Source organism: Aythya ferina (assembly GCF_964211825.1).
Source record: "Aythya ferina genome assembly, chromosome: 8".
Classification (NCBI taxonomy): domain Eukaryota; kingdom Metazoa; phylum Chordata; class Aves; order Anseriformes; family Anatidae; genus Aythya; species Aythya ferina.
In genome coordinates, this window is record NC_140304.1 from 6,590,002 (window position 1) to 6,603,582 (window position 13,581).

Genomic DNA, 13,581 nt, shown 5'->3' on the forward strand with positions numbered 1-13,581 from the left:
GAAGCCCCAGCAGAGACTGAGCCCCATGAACCTCAGCAGACAGAGCTTAGCTTACTCACTACATCTAAGGGGATCACAAGAATTCTCCAAATACAAAACACCTAAAAGAATGTTACTGTCTTCACTTGCGCTGCTGTATATGGCAATCTAGTGAAGTCAGTTAATTGTCAAACAGGAGGAAGAGCTTAGGAAGCAATTTGCTTGATATTACACTGGAGAGTAACTCTGAGGAAGTGTATCATTTCTGAATAGCAACAGCTGCAGAGAAGGAAATCTTTTTTCGGCCTTGTTAGATGAAACTGTCTAACCTGCTGCACTATAATCTAAAGAGGAAAGATGAGTTGTAACCAGTTGATTCATTGGCTGCACTACAGACAGTCTTGCCAAGCATGTGTTAAAATATCGTCACTATTTCAAGATAGATTTTTGGTTAAAAAAAAAAAAAAAAGAAAACGAGATGGCCTACATGAGAAAGAGTAAAACTACTACAGAAGAATACTTTGACAAAAGGAATTTCAGATAAAATAAATACAAGATTTGCAATTAATTTAACTTAATTATGTATACATTTGTAAATAAAGCTGCATACAAATGGAATGGAAAAACAGAAACCAACACTCAGCAAAATGCAGCACAGATTTTTGAATATGAAAATTCCCATCTTTAAAGTGACCAAAAATTTAAACTGAAATGCTTTTCTAGATAATTTCTAAATGGTCTAAGGGGCTTCTTTTTTTTTTTCTCTCTTCTAACTCAACTTTTCGATGAGCAATATAGTATTTTTCAGCAATCAAGTTGCTCTTTTCAGAAGTGACCCAATGTCTGAGGCTGCACTGACCAGCTGTGTGCATAAGAGGCTGTGGTGAAACCTTTCTAGAGTATTTTTTCTTTCACTATACCGTTTTCAATACTATGAAGGCACCCTTCCCAGAAACTGCAGAGAAGCCATGACTCAAGTGGCCATCAAAACTGTATCACAAGTCCCTTGAGGTCAGATCTAATGAATGTGCAAAGTAAGTAGAGCATTAGCAAAGAACTGCCTCTGATCTCTCTGGTTGAATCCCTGAAGCACACGATTAGTTTTAAAAATGAAGAAAATAATTTTTTATAATTGCAGCAGGTGAGAAATATAGATGGCTCTTTATTTATGCTAATAATTAAAAATAAAAGTCAGGCCTACCATATCCCTGATCATTTAAGTCACTTTAATGATACATGATATATAAAAGACGACTTCACTAAAGGTCTCTAAAGAAAAAAGGGCAACACCACTAAATAAAAAAGGATTGTCATGCTGGGGCAAACTTGAAAGGAGATGGCATTCATACAAAATGCAATATACTTTGACAGTAATTTTCTGTATTTCTCCTGCCATTATTGAAGATACGTGTTTGAATAAGAGCTTCACTCTTTGAAAAGCAAGCTGTTCACTCCCTTTGGTCTGCAGTTAAGTCATAGTTCCTTTAATGACTTCACCATTCATTATCCAAAATGATGATGATGTCATCAATTCAGCAGTTAGAGCCCTACTGGGTCAAGTAACTGAAGGAATTGCTTTGAGAAAAAGCGTTTCTGTCAGAATTTTGGGGGAGGTTTATTTTATTTAAATGTTGAGGAAAACAAAAAAAAGTGAAAAAAAGGTAAAAGCACTTCCTCAAAAGTACATGCTTGTACACAAATGCTACAGAGATATTTTAAATGGCCATTTTTCTTTCTCTCTGCCTTAATGTTCTTGAACACCCTCTTTTCTTTTAAGTCAGGACAAATTCTTTCCTACCTCTTTATTCAGAGTGGTCAAATCTGATTACAAATGTCTTCATAGGGTTTTAATTCTGAAATTTTAAAGAAATATTTGACCTGCAGCATTCCCCATAAATCAATTTGTTCCTTCTAAAAAGCTCTGTCCCCATACAGTGGATATTATCTAGCTTATTTTTCATGCCATACCAACAGTACATGCCAGTATTGTTCTGTTGTCCTCGTTGCCAGTGTTGTGGCATCAAAAAACTCTTTAAACTGTCTACAGGTGTGCAAGTCATATTTCAGTGCCTTCTCAGTCAGTTCACTGCAGGGAGAAGCCAATGCTTGGCTTCTAGACATGGTTGTACTGAATGCTTCCCACGTGAAGTGTTAATTGTAGAGGAAAAAAATCACGGATCTAATTTAATTTGTCATCATTAAAATTCTTGAACTGATTTCAAATATGCAGTCTTAAAAGGGAAAAAGAGTTGACCCCATTAACTGCACTGTCTTTGGATTCCATATATTCCCAGCAGAACAGATTAGATTTCACCTTAAACTCCTACCCAAAATAAGAGACTATGCACATACAAACAATTGAAAGGAATGAGTTCGGTCATGTAGTCTTTAAATGGGAATGGCAGAGCACAGCCATTTCAGAAGCCTTATCCTACCCCCAAAATTAATATGCTAAAGGCAGGTAATTAAGAAGCACATTTCCAGAGACTGCTTCTGAAGGATCATGGGTGATTATAAATACATGCTAGCTCCTGTATTTTTACTTTCAGGGACCTCAGATGACTCCAGGAGAAATTTAAGGATAAAACATTAATCTCATCACACTTATTTGTGAACCCTTCCCAGAAAAAGTCACTGTTTGTCATTGATGCCAGTGTAAGAAGATAGACTTCTATGTCCACTCAAGCTCTAACCCGAAACTATTGCTATATGCAGTGGATGTCAGCATAGCTTGAAAAAAAGTTCATATTTTCATCATCTTAATTTCATCTCTGATTTACAGATTTGTAAATCACTTGGAAGAGAAGTTCATGGGGATCAGTATGCTCCTGCCTTGTATAAGCCTCAGAGGAAAGCAGAGGCAGAAATGTCCCTCTTTCCCTTGGTTCACACCGTTCAAAACCAGATCTGTCCCTCTTCCAGAGTCTGCACAATCCCCACCACCTCAGTACAACTGGCCTGCTGCCATCGGTACCAGCTCCATAGCCCTCTGCTAGCTGCAGCTTCTGGCTGTAGCAAGACCAGTGCTCGGTGTTCAAATCCATTCACCCTGCTTTCAGACTAAATCCTCTTGGTGCAGTCCTCTGAACTGAGTTTCTCTTGATTTTTTCCCCTCACTGTTCACATTCACAAGCCCTGCAGAAGATGTAGAACAGCCCTTTCAGGGAGTACTTTTAGCAACTGCACTGGCTCATGGTGTGCATATGTAAAAACCAGAAGCAGTAACACGTCTATCTTTGTTTTAATGTTGTTGTTATTCTTTTCATAGCTTTTATAAATGACTTCCATCTATTGGCAACCATTTACGTCCCAAAAAAAGCAGCTCTCAAACCATAGCACTGTTGACTTTGCTTTACCAGTGTGCTCTCATACTTCTGTTCTTACAAAGTAAAATTAGTACAAGTGGCAGCATGTTTTTACAAGGCATAGCAATGAAGCTGTCATATCAGAAAAGCTGGTTTGTCTCACAAAAAAAAAAAAAAAAAAAAAAAAAAAAAAAAACACACAGAGAATACAAGTCACAGAAGGCTTTTGCCAAGAAGCCATCTGCTTTAACAATCAGACCATTTCCTGCTCACTATCTTATGCTATTGCAGGGGTAAGGACTGCAAAGAATTTCTCCCCCTTGCCAAGCAGTCTCCTTGCACAAGTGCCTGAGCTGCAGACAGCTTAGGTACGACTCTTACAACATTCATGTTTTGCAGACTGTATTAAAAACTAGAAAGTGTCAGAGCACTGGTGAGGAGGAATCTTTCCCTTGGCACTAAAGAGAAGGCTGTGGTGTTTTCACCCTGATGGACAGCTAAACTCCACCACAACCACCCCCCTCCACAAAGGAAGACAGGGGGGAGTTATCAACAGATGGGGAAGGATGTCTGATCATCTACTGAATACATCTTGCCTGCAGAAACCCTTAGTGTAAAGCCAATAATACCAGCAGTCTTGTACATTTATCAGAATAGCTAATATTGCTCACTGGAGTTGTTTTCCGTTTATCTGCAGTAAGACAGCCAAGCCAGAGCTGCATTTAAAACAAGGATGTGCTGTGGTCATACTGCTAGTTCCCTGCAGAAGGGTTTCCGACGCAGAAAGAGCTAAGCAGCACGTCTGTCCAACCCTACCACACTGTCACTTCCACTAGTGGCAATATCAGCCTGCTGCCATTAGATCACCCTTTCCCACACAGGAAGGGACATTCACACTCTTTCCATTGGATGCAAAAGCTCAGGAGTAACCCACACTCTCAGGACTTAATCACCTTGGCCCATAACAAATAGAAGCCCAGGTCTCTCATGGCTAAAATGAAATACACACAGTGGGGAAAAAAGTTAAAGCTGTTGAGCCATTAGATGACTCATAATTATGTGCATAAATGTTCAGATTTCAGTCGTGAAAGGTGTGAGTGTTACTAATTAATATTAGATGTTGCCAGTAAAGATTAAGATTAGTTATCAGAACACAGATTGACCTCTTGCAACTCCAGATCATTGCAAATGAGATCCTTTTTTCATTACAGTTAATTGTTCATAAACCGCATCCTATTTCTGATGAATATAGCAGGCAGAACAGGTATTTCTTACAGCAATTTCCCTACAGGTTTGAGAAGCCTGGAGTGGGAAAGAAAGAATTTAAACAACTAGCTGCTGACAAGTTGGTTTATACCATAATTACTACCATAAATTACTTTTACCTGAATATTCTGCTCTGTACTCGAGCTGTGAAACTGTTGTTTTTAACACTGTTTGAACTGAACATCTGAAGTACTTAGCATATAATTTACATACCACGTGTTATAACTCTTGCTCTAGTTTCCAATAGGACATCTGCAGATTTAGGGAAAATACCTCATACCTTTTCCCCAGGTGACAATTTTGGGCTGCTGATCATACAGCCCACAGAAGCAGATCATACAGAACAGTCTCTGGAGCCAAGAGAAAGGTATCCTCCACTCTACTCTGCTGCTAATGTAAAAGTAGCTGCTGTATTATTCTCCTGCTTGCTGCATTTCTATTTTCTGCAGAAGGCATATAGTATAATGTTTAATTCAGCACAGCAGCTGGTGGATAGATGGTCATTTCCTTCCCTCCTCATCTTCTTAGGGATATGATCTGCTCTGGATCCCATAAGACATTGGAGCAAGGGTTGTGCAGACCACAATGGCACACACCCACCCTTCAGAGCCTCTGTGGCAGTGACTGGGGCAGCAACAGGCATTCCCTTGTATCTGGCTCATGGTACCAGCACTCAGTGAAGGAGTTCTGTTCTGAAAAACAGCAAGGGCAGCAAACCAGGAGAAGCCAGTACAATCCACAGATGCCTCTACCCATCAGTGCACCAGTACCTGGGAACTACTGCGACCTCATGCTGTGTATACAGCAACAAAGGAGGTGATCCCAGCCCAAGAAACTCTGCTGGTGCCCACACAGACACAGCAAAACCCCAGAGAAAGCTGAGGGCTCTACTTCCCCAGCTGTCTCAACATTATTTCCAGAGCAACCCTCTTCAGAATGACCTACCTACTTCCCATTTCCCCGTGCTTCTGTTACCAAGTTTTGTTCAGTTTGAGTTATGGTGATATGCAGAGTACTTACAAAGATGTAAGCTATGAAAATCAGTTAATTTGCATTGCCCATTTCAAACCTGACAGCCATGCTTGAATGACCTGTCTGCTAAAGCCTTCTCACACAACTGTTTTGCTGCAGCATTCAGTGCATTCTGAAGCAGGGGAAATAGGATTCATTCCATGAAAAAATGTGTTTGTTTTTTTTTGTTTTGTTTTGTTTTTGTTTTTTTAAACTTACCAGAACATTTTAAAGTAAAATAGGAGGGAACTGCATTAAACACTTAACTATATTTACTAAATAATTAATCTAACAAAAGCCAAGTAAAAACATACCACTTTTTTTTTTTTTTTTTATTAATTACCTGAAAATAAAAGTCTCCTGGTAGCTTTCTGTAAGACTCACTATTGTTTAGAAATCCTCATTCTTAAGTAAGATAAATTGCTTTGTAATTAACATAACTTGTAATTCATCATGTATGCAAACTAACATGTATATTAATGACACTGTTTCTACAAATACTCCTTGTAAGAGCCCACCCATTGTATGCTATACAAGAAAGCATGCTGGGCTTTATGCTATGCAAAATAGTCCCCATGGCTGCAGTAGGTCCGGAGGTTCAGAAAATGTATGGTTATGCTTGGCTCAGAGGGAATACAGTAGCTCCTCCTCATACAACAGCTTTGAAATGCTGTTTCTGGCCATCCTCCCTAACTACTTGTCTCAGAAATACAACACCAAAGCAAAACTTCCTATACCCTTGGATACAGGAAGAAGGGAATGGCTTTTACAGGCAGCTGTTCAGCATGCTTCACTGTACAGACGTCAGCTACAGCCTCCTCAGACTCCTGTATGGGGCAAAAGACTTGGCTCTTCAGCACCCCCAAAGAATTTACCTGGGGAAGAAGGCAAGGTCATTCCAGCGTAGTGAGACAATACCCACCGGTATACATAACCAGACCAAGAGTTTTCTTCCTACTACAGTTACCAGTAAAACGAAGTACTAAACCAAATGGGAAAGCCTTCCATCTACAGGCTCTCCAGCAACTCCTCTTATTCCTACCATAGCCTTATAAGCCTAGATTCTCCCTGTGGGTCTATCTTGGTCATGTTTTATGAAGGGGTTTACTACACCTTCTCAGATAGCTTCCTACTCAATATTGCTGGAAAAAGAATCAACATTAAAATAAACATGCAAACAAACTCCCCTATTCTTTCATAATGAAAGTACATGTTCCAGAATGCAGTCCACCAGTCTTTGAAGATACTTCTTTCTCGGTTTTTGTCTTGCAAAGTCTCAGATTTGGAAGAAAGTATGGTCAAAACTAAGTTTCTGTAACACATATATTAACCTACCATCATCCTTGCCTTGTTGGAGAATCCCCAAGCTGGCGATGGAAGAGTGATGTTGCATTTGCAGCATTACTTTCCTGAACTGTATGAAATCTGCAGTATGCCCTGCAACACTCTTAGGAACAGTTATTTGGTAAGAGTGATTTGGTATTACTGTGTCAGTTACTAGATGTCAGTCAATAGAGAGACATATTACATGCATCAGCATCTGAAATTCAAGAATTAGGTATCTATTTGTACACAAAAGTGCCCAGACAATAGCTCACCTGATTCTCCTGTTAGATGCCATTTACTGCAGAATTTTTCTACTAGAATTTTTATTTATATTTTTCTTGGTTCTTCATTTTTCCTCCTATCATTAGCAAACCCTTTTCCGGCTCAAAAGCACAGGCAGGACTTTTTGATAGAGACACAGCTGCTAACGACAGCACAGACATCTGCTATTGCTCGTACCAACCTCACTCCCCACAGACTGGCATGGCAGAAGGTTCAGATTATTTAGGACAAGTGGACATCAGCATCCTCTCTGCAGGGGTTTCCTCCTTTGGCACTAGCAACCTGGAACCCAGATCTGCACCCACGTTACTACACCATTAGTTCATCCAGCTATTAGAGAGGCACAGGAGTTGATGCTATGACTAACATGACAGGCTCTGCTACTTCTGCCGCAGATACAACTAAGGCCTGCTCTCTCAACACCAACATCGCTGCCCTGATTTCTCTGATTTCTACCAGAGCTGGGCATTGCTTTCACAACCACTAAAATACTTCAGATAAATAAACTAACTATCCTGTCTACATTATTTTAAATAGCATACACTTTTCCCTGACCAGTGCTTTCACAGTGTATGCAAATATTAGTTGATCAAAAATACAAAATTAACCAAATACTAGCTGAAGACCAAACTCTTCAGTAGTTAAATAAGGCTTTGAAGAAGTAAGATTGACATGAGTTTTAGAATACCAGTTTTGAAGTGCCAGTTAGCAAGAGATAGCCTTCCTACAAATTTATTGTTGACTCTTTTGATGCATAACTCATGCCTGCAAGGGTATAAGCTCGGATACCTCCAGGTTCAAGCCTAGAAATTATCTGTTCAGTCCTCCCCCTCCTCCTCCCTTTGTGGGAATTGCTACTGAAATGATCTAATAGAAGTCTTTGTTTTAAAAAGCTTTTTTTCTCATTAGTGCCTGCCCTTAATTCTATAAATCACTGAGCTGCACACACAATTGTGCCCTGCCATACAACTCCAAATACAGAAATAGACAAATGAAGCTGTTACCAACCAATACTATTTGACATTTTTAACCCATACATTCTAAGAACTTTTTAATTACATATTTACTATGACTTCTGATTAAACCAAAATTGCTTTCAGTGGCATGTAATAAATCACACCACAGAATTACTCACATTGTTCCAAAATATAGTGAAATTATTTGCCACATTTGTGATTGAAGTCCATCTTCCATTAAGAAAATAGTAAATTAAAAGGAAGTATTTCTAGATAATCTGATAACTCCAGATTTTCCTATTTCTTGTTGTGCCCTATCTGTCTTGCCCTCCAAGGAAAGATTTCTTTATCTTCTCTAGGTAAGACGACTTAACAGCAGTTGTGTTCATTATCACCTGCTAGCAAAGGTGATCACATCTGCTGCTTTGTACCATAGCCCAAGTATACCTAGAAGGATGTGGTTTGTGGTCAGCTTTCATCCACATGAAAGTATAACAAAAAATAAAATTCAGAAATAATTCTACTACAAAATACAGATTCTTCACAGCCAAATACTTAGAAAAACAGTGAAGCATAAAGTAGTCAGTAACTTATTTTGCTCATCTATCCAACAAGCCTTGTTTCTGGGTAAGACTAACTTTCAGACTTTTCTCACTGGCCCAAGCTCCTAATTCCCCCTTATTATCAATATTCATTTCAATGAATATACAGCCAACTTCTAGAAATACCTAGATATGAAGAAAAATTGCTCAGTCTTTTATGGGAAAATACAGAATTAATGACCACAGCATTGAAAGCTCCTTTTATACTGATCTGAAAGAAGTCTCTTTTGATCCCTTTATCACCTGGAATACACAAACAGCTGTATTAAATACAGCTGCAATCACTTTTGCCCTCATGGGTCTGTAGCCTTATATTTCATTGCAACAAAAAATACAGCCATCGACTTCTGAAGAATAGGAACTACAGATGCATGGAAAGGGGCATAGTTTTCTTCAGCACTCTATACGTGCAACAGCTTTCTTTCTCCTGTGAGTGTCATATCTATGTCTCAGAACTTCATCATATAACACTACTGAGCTGTTGTGCAATTCTTCTGTAGATACAGTTGAGTTCTGACTAGGAGGAGTTTTTATTTAGTGACTTAGAGAAAATTACAGAATGAACAATACAGACTGATAGGGGACAGAAAGGTGTGTATACTCAGCATTAATTTATGCTTTAGAAGCCCCCTTGACACTAAATATTTGGGATTTATCTACCTCTAAGCCTGTCTAGTTAGCATGGAAGAGAGAAAAGCTGGGAAACAATTACTGTATTTCTTTGAATATCACAGGAAGAGACACCCACCATAGAGAATATTGGCCACAAAATTTCTGACAGTCCAGTGCAAAATGGAGCAGCCACAACACAACCGAGCTATAACTTGCTGGCTTGTTGTGGAGTAGAGGAGGGGACTTGCAGTGGTTATTAACACTTCACAAATGCTGCTGTTCACACTACTGCTACAAGAGAAACAGCTGTCTCTATATCACAACATATATCCTTCAGTCTGCTACTACAGCTAAGCTCCTTCCCACTCCTGAGGTTAAGGGGGAAATTTCTGGGGAAGAAAAGGAGCCATCAACAATTCAAATTTTCTTCCTCAGCCAAAGCCAGAGTAAATTCCCTCAATTGCTTACTTTTTCTCCTTAGAGAAGGTTGGGTGTATCACTGCTCTTCACTGCCATGTTGTCATTAAGATACAGAGCCATTAGATAAAAAGCCAGAAAGAGCAGAGCAGCACGCACATACCCTGAAACTTCACAGGGCACTTATGCTTAGGTAACTGTATTGGAGGTCAAAACCCCTGAAATAAGTATCTTTTGCCTTCACCAAATATATTAAGGTACTCTAAATATCTCATATATTCCAAAGAGGCATATCCTAAAGCTGCATATTTTACAGGCTTGAAGAACTTGTTTGAAAAAGATTAAGTTTGGGAAAGAAGTAACAAAATACCAGACAAGACAGTTTCAAAACCTGGCAAGAAGAACTTTTAAACTCTCCTGCTCTTTCAAATGTTGGTTTAATGCTTTTTCATGAGAATCATGCCTCAAAGGAATTTTAATTTGACACTTCTCCTTTACTTCCACTACCTATTTTCAAGCTGAATGGCAGGAAACAATCAATGCCTTGATGAATAAACTGCCAATCAAAGCATATCCCTACAATTGGTTACTGTGATCTTCCTTAGCCAGAAGAGCACTGTGCAAAAATACGCCCGTTATTAACCTTATCTGCTCTGCAGTGCCAAGAATCTGATGATTAATCCATTTTCCATCTATCCTTAGCACCACTGATAAAATTCACTTCTCATAATAGTGATCGCTTCTGCTTTAGTCCCTCATCCTGTCACTTAAGACATGCTTACAAAAACATTTTTCAGATGATGATTCTTCTACTGATCCATTTCTAGCATGGTAAGTGTTAATCATACTAATCCACTTTGCAATATGCACTATTCAATTAAGCAGTACACAACACTAACGGTGATTACTAGAGACCACAACAAAGGGCAACCAGAAGTCACTTGTCAGTGCTCAAGTCCAGTGACCCCTTCATTCCTTGCCAGGGCACATGAAGGAACAGATTAATCAAACACAATGGCCCTATGTTCACAATTCTTTTATTCTATTTTTTAAGCAGACTTCCACAGTCAGAACGGCACTGACAAGTTGATGCCTGATTTTCTCAGTGCTCAAGGCTCAAAAAATCTAGTTTGTAATCAAACTAGCAAACAGATGTAGCTCTACCAGTCACCACAGCTCAAGGAGGGCACAAGCAATATGCAACTATTACTCCCAGGATGTATTTCCATGTGCTAGAAAGCCATTTGACTAAAACACACTCATTTATGGTTGCTGGACTCAGAGTGAGACAGAAAGGCAGATGGATGACCAAGCCATTGGAGAACTACCCTAAGAGCATCTGTATCTGGCCTATGTTTTTATAGGAAAAGTCACTAATGCAACATATTCTTAACATAAGACCTTTGACTGAAATACCTCTAATATTTCAGTAAGATTTATGACTCGAAAATGATTCTTCCCTGCACCCCCAACTTCATTAATGGGGAGATGGGGCAGAATAAACACACTGATGAGAAGAACATTATATTAATGGATTGATAGAGACAGTTTGGTGGATGACGATACAACTGAACTTATTCATTTTTAATCTTAATGTATTAAGCTGTGGTACAGAAGGCCAAAGTCAGCAATGCATTTAGGGAAGTCTTTAAATCAAAGCCAACAGCCACACTACTGGCTACTACCATCAGATCATTAAGATGCTTAGAATTGAGCACAAGCTTAACATATTGCTGGGTTGGGACCATAATATTGGCAGAGCAGAATAGCAGAAAATCCAGAATATTTAACTCAAATTTTACAAGTATGTTCCATCATTGCAGGATAGAGTTGTTGAAAAAAGAGTTCCTACATGCCTCTGAAGTGAAGGTTGTGGGTTTAAGTTTCTGAATTTCACTTGCAGTCAGTGACATTTGAGTTGGATGGTCAGACAACCTGCTTTACAGGAATACACCCCAGCTTCAACAGCTGCCACCATATCCAGGAGATTATCTAGAACAACAGTTTCAGTCCAGGTCTGGTATGACCGTTGTTAAAAGCTCAACCTGCAGCTGACTGGCTCTCCTGTTTTTACCTCTTTCCACTCTGTGTGTCTTTTCTATCTTTTCTTTTTTTTTTTTTTTTTTTTAAACAGGAATTTTTGTTCCAGGCATGCTGCTAGGGACCCTCCCTGATGGAATGAATGCATTCATTGATGCCTGGTGCATTTTAAACCCTGGAATAGCCAGATGGTGAAAAGTGTGCCTCTCCGCAAATGCCATTATAGCAATGAAATCAGTGTCCCTGCAGACAGGGCCCATCGCTTGGGATATGAAACTAGGAGAAAGAATAAGCTAATTGGGCCAGTTTTCCTAAGGGTCAACTGCTTATGCTGCTAAAAATCCAGCACACCATGCAGAGTGCACAAGCTGGAAATCAGCAGGTACACAAATAAGTGAGCCTATTCACAATCCTACTACTGAACTGCCAAAGGATTGCCTCAAAAGCCATATTACACAGGGGCCCAAACAACAGGTGGTTTTGTGGAGCTTCAGGATTACCCACTTAATCTTCTTAAAGAATGAAATAGAACAGCCAGAGAGGGCTCTTACAGAGGAAGATCACAAAGTTCATCAGCTGAGATGTGATTATAAGAGAGCTAATCTGTTTAGCCACAAAGTAGATGATACTATTTGTTCTTTGGAAAGCTCCTCAGCTTCCTCTGAGAATCTCTTTTCTCCCCTTTCCTGTACTTGTCCGTCCTTGTCCCCTATTTACTCCCTTTTGTCCACATGCACAGACTAACACGCTAGCTTAAATAGTTCACATTAACCAAGGAAAATGAAGTACATAGTAGGAATATTTTCTACATACTAGAGGCACTTCAATGTAGTACAATAAAACCTTAAAAATCTAGGGAAGGATCACTGCAAAATCAACACTTCCACTTGTAATTCTCACATCCATTTGCATCTATGTTCACTGTGCTGCTGCATTCAGTTTTCAATAGAGATCAGCTTCGGGTTTTGCACAGCAGGCAATGTCATGAAACTGCTGAGATAACATACATCTGCATGGCTAACCCAAAATCAGGCAGTCCACAGAAAACACTTATATCATGGCAAAACAAAGGACTGTTAACATGTCCTCTCCTAGGCCAGGGTTCTCCAGAAGCTTTGATCTCCTGCCAAGGTACAATTTTTCAAACGTCTAGCTGCTCATTTAAGTAAGAGCTTTCAGACGGTGCAGTAAAATGTTCCTCCACAGAATTTCAATTTATGTGTCTTATTATAAGCAATCTTTAGCTACAAACAGAAATAACACCAAAGGCAATAGCACCAATAGGTCAAATAAAATTGGAAGCTTTCTTGGCAGTGCGATCACTACACCTCGCTTTCTTTTCTCCAGCCTCAATCATAAGCTACACTATCAGGGAACTTCTTCTAAGATTAGCAGAACAAAAGGAATAATAATTGCAGGGTTTGTTATCTGCACACTTATTGGCGGCATTTGGATTAAAATCACAAGTTCTTTTCACTTACCACTCAATGAAGTTTTCTGTAACTCTTCCAGCTGTTTAGGCATTGAGGCCACATCTAGAAGTTAAAACTGCTTATAATCCCAGGAACCAGCTAAACCAACCACAATTTCAAATACTTTGCTTCCTAAAGCCTGTTCTTAAAAGCTCTTACCCATCAATGACTGACTTGAGGATTCCCTGATATCACTTAGCATTTGGTCTGATTGGCCACTGTAAAATCTTTCCACCTGCTGACTGATAAGGATGGGGTGACTCAGTTAGCTGCTAGACCTTGGATTTCATTTTGTCATCTCATGGGCTAAAGA

At 39.3% G+C, this 13,581-nt stretch overlaps 1 protein-coding gene across 24 annotated transcripts in view; it reads right to left on the reverse strand.

The window, feature by feature from the left end:
- The window catches only part of LOC311441013 (uncharacterized protein), a 291,658-nt gene that overhangs the window by 274,986 nt on the left and 3,091 nt on the right, over nucleotides 1-13,581 (reverse strand). For 18 of the 24 annotated variants that reach the window (XR_014695718.1, XR_014695719.1, XR_014695724.1 and 15 more), the window contains exon 1: nucleotides 13,278-13,415. The exons of 2 other annotated variants lie outside the window; for them this stretch is intronic. The gene's annotated coding sequence lies outside the window, so the exon portion shown is untranslated. Of the gene's footprint in view, nucleotides 1-13,277; nucleotides 13,430-13,581 lie in introns of those variants that run through there. 4 more of the 24 variants (XR_014695720.1, XR_014695721.1, XR_014695739.1 and 1 more) reach the window with 3 other exon arrangements.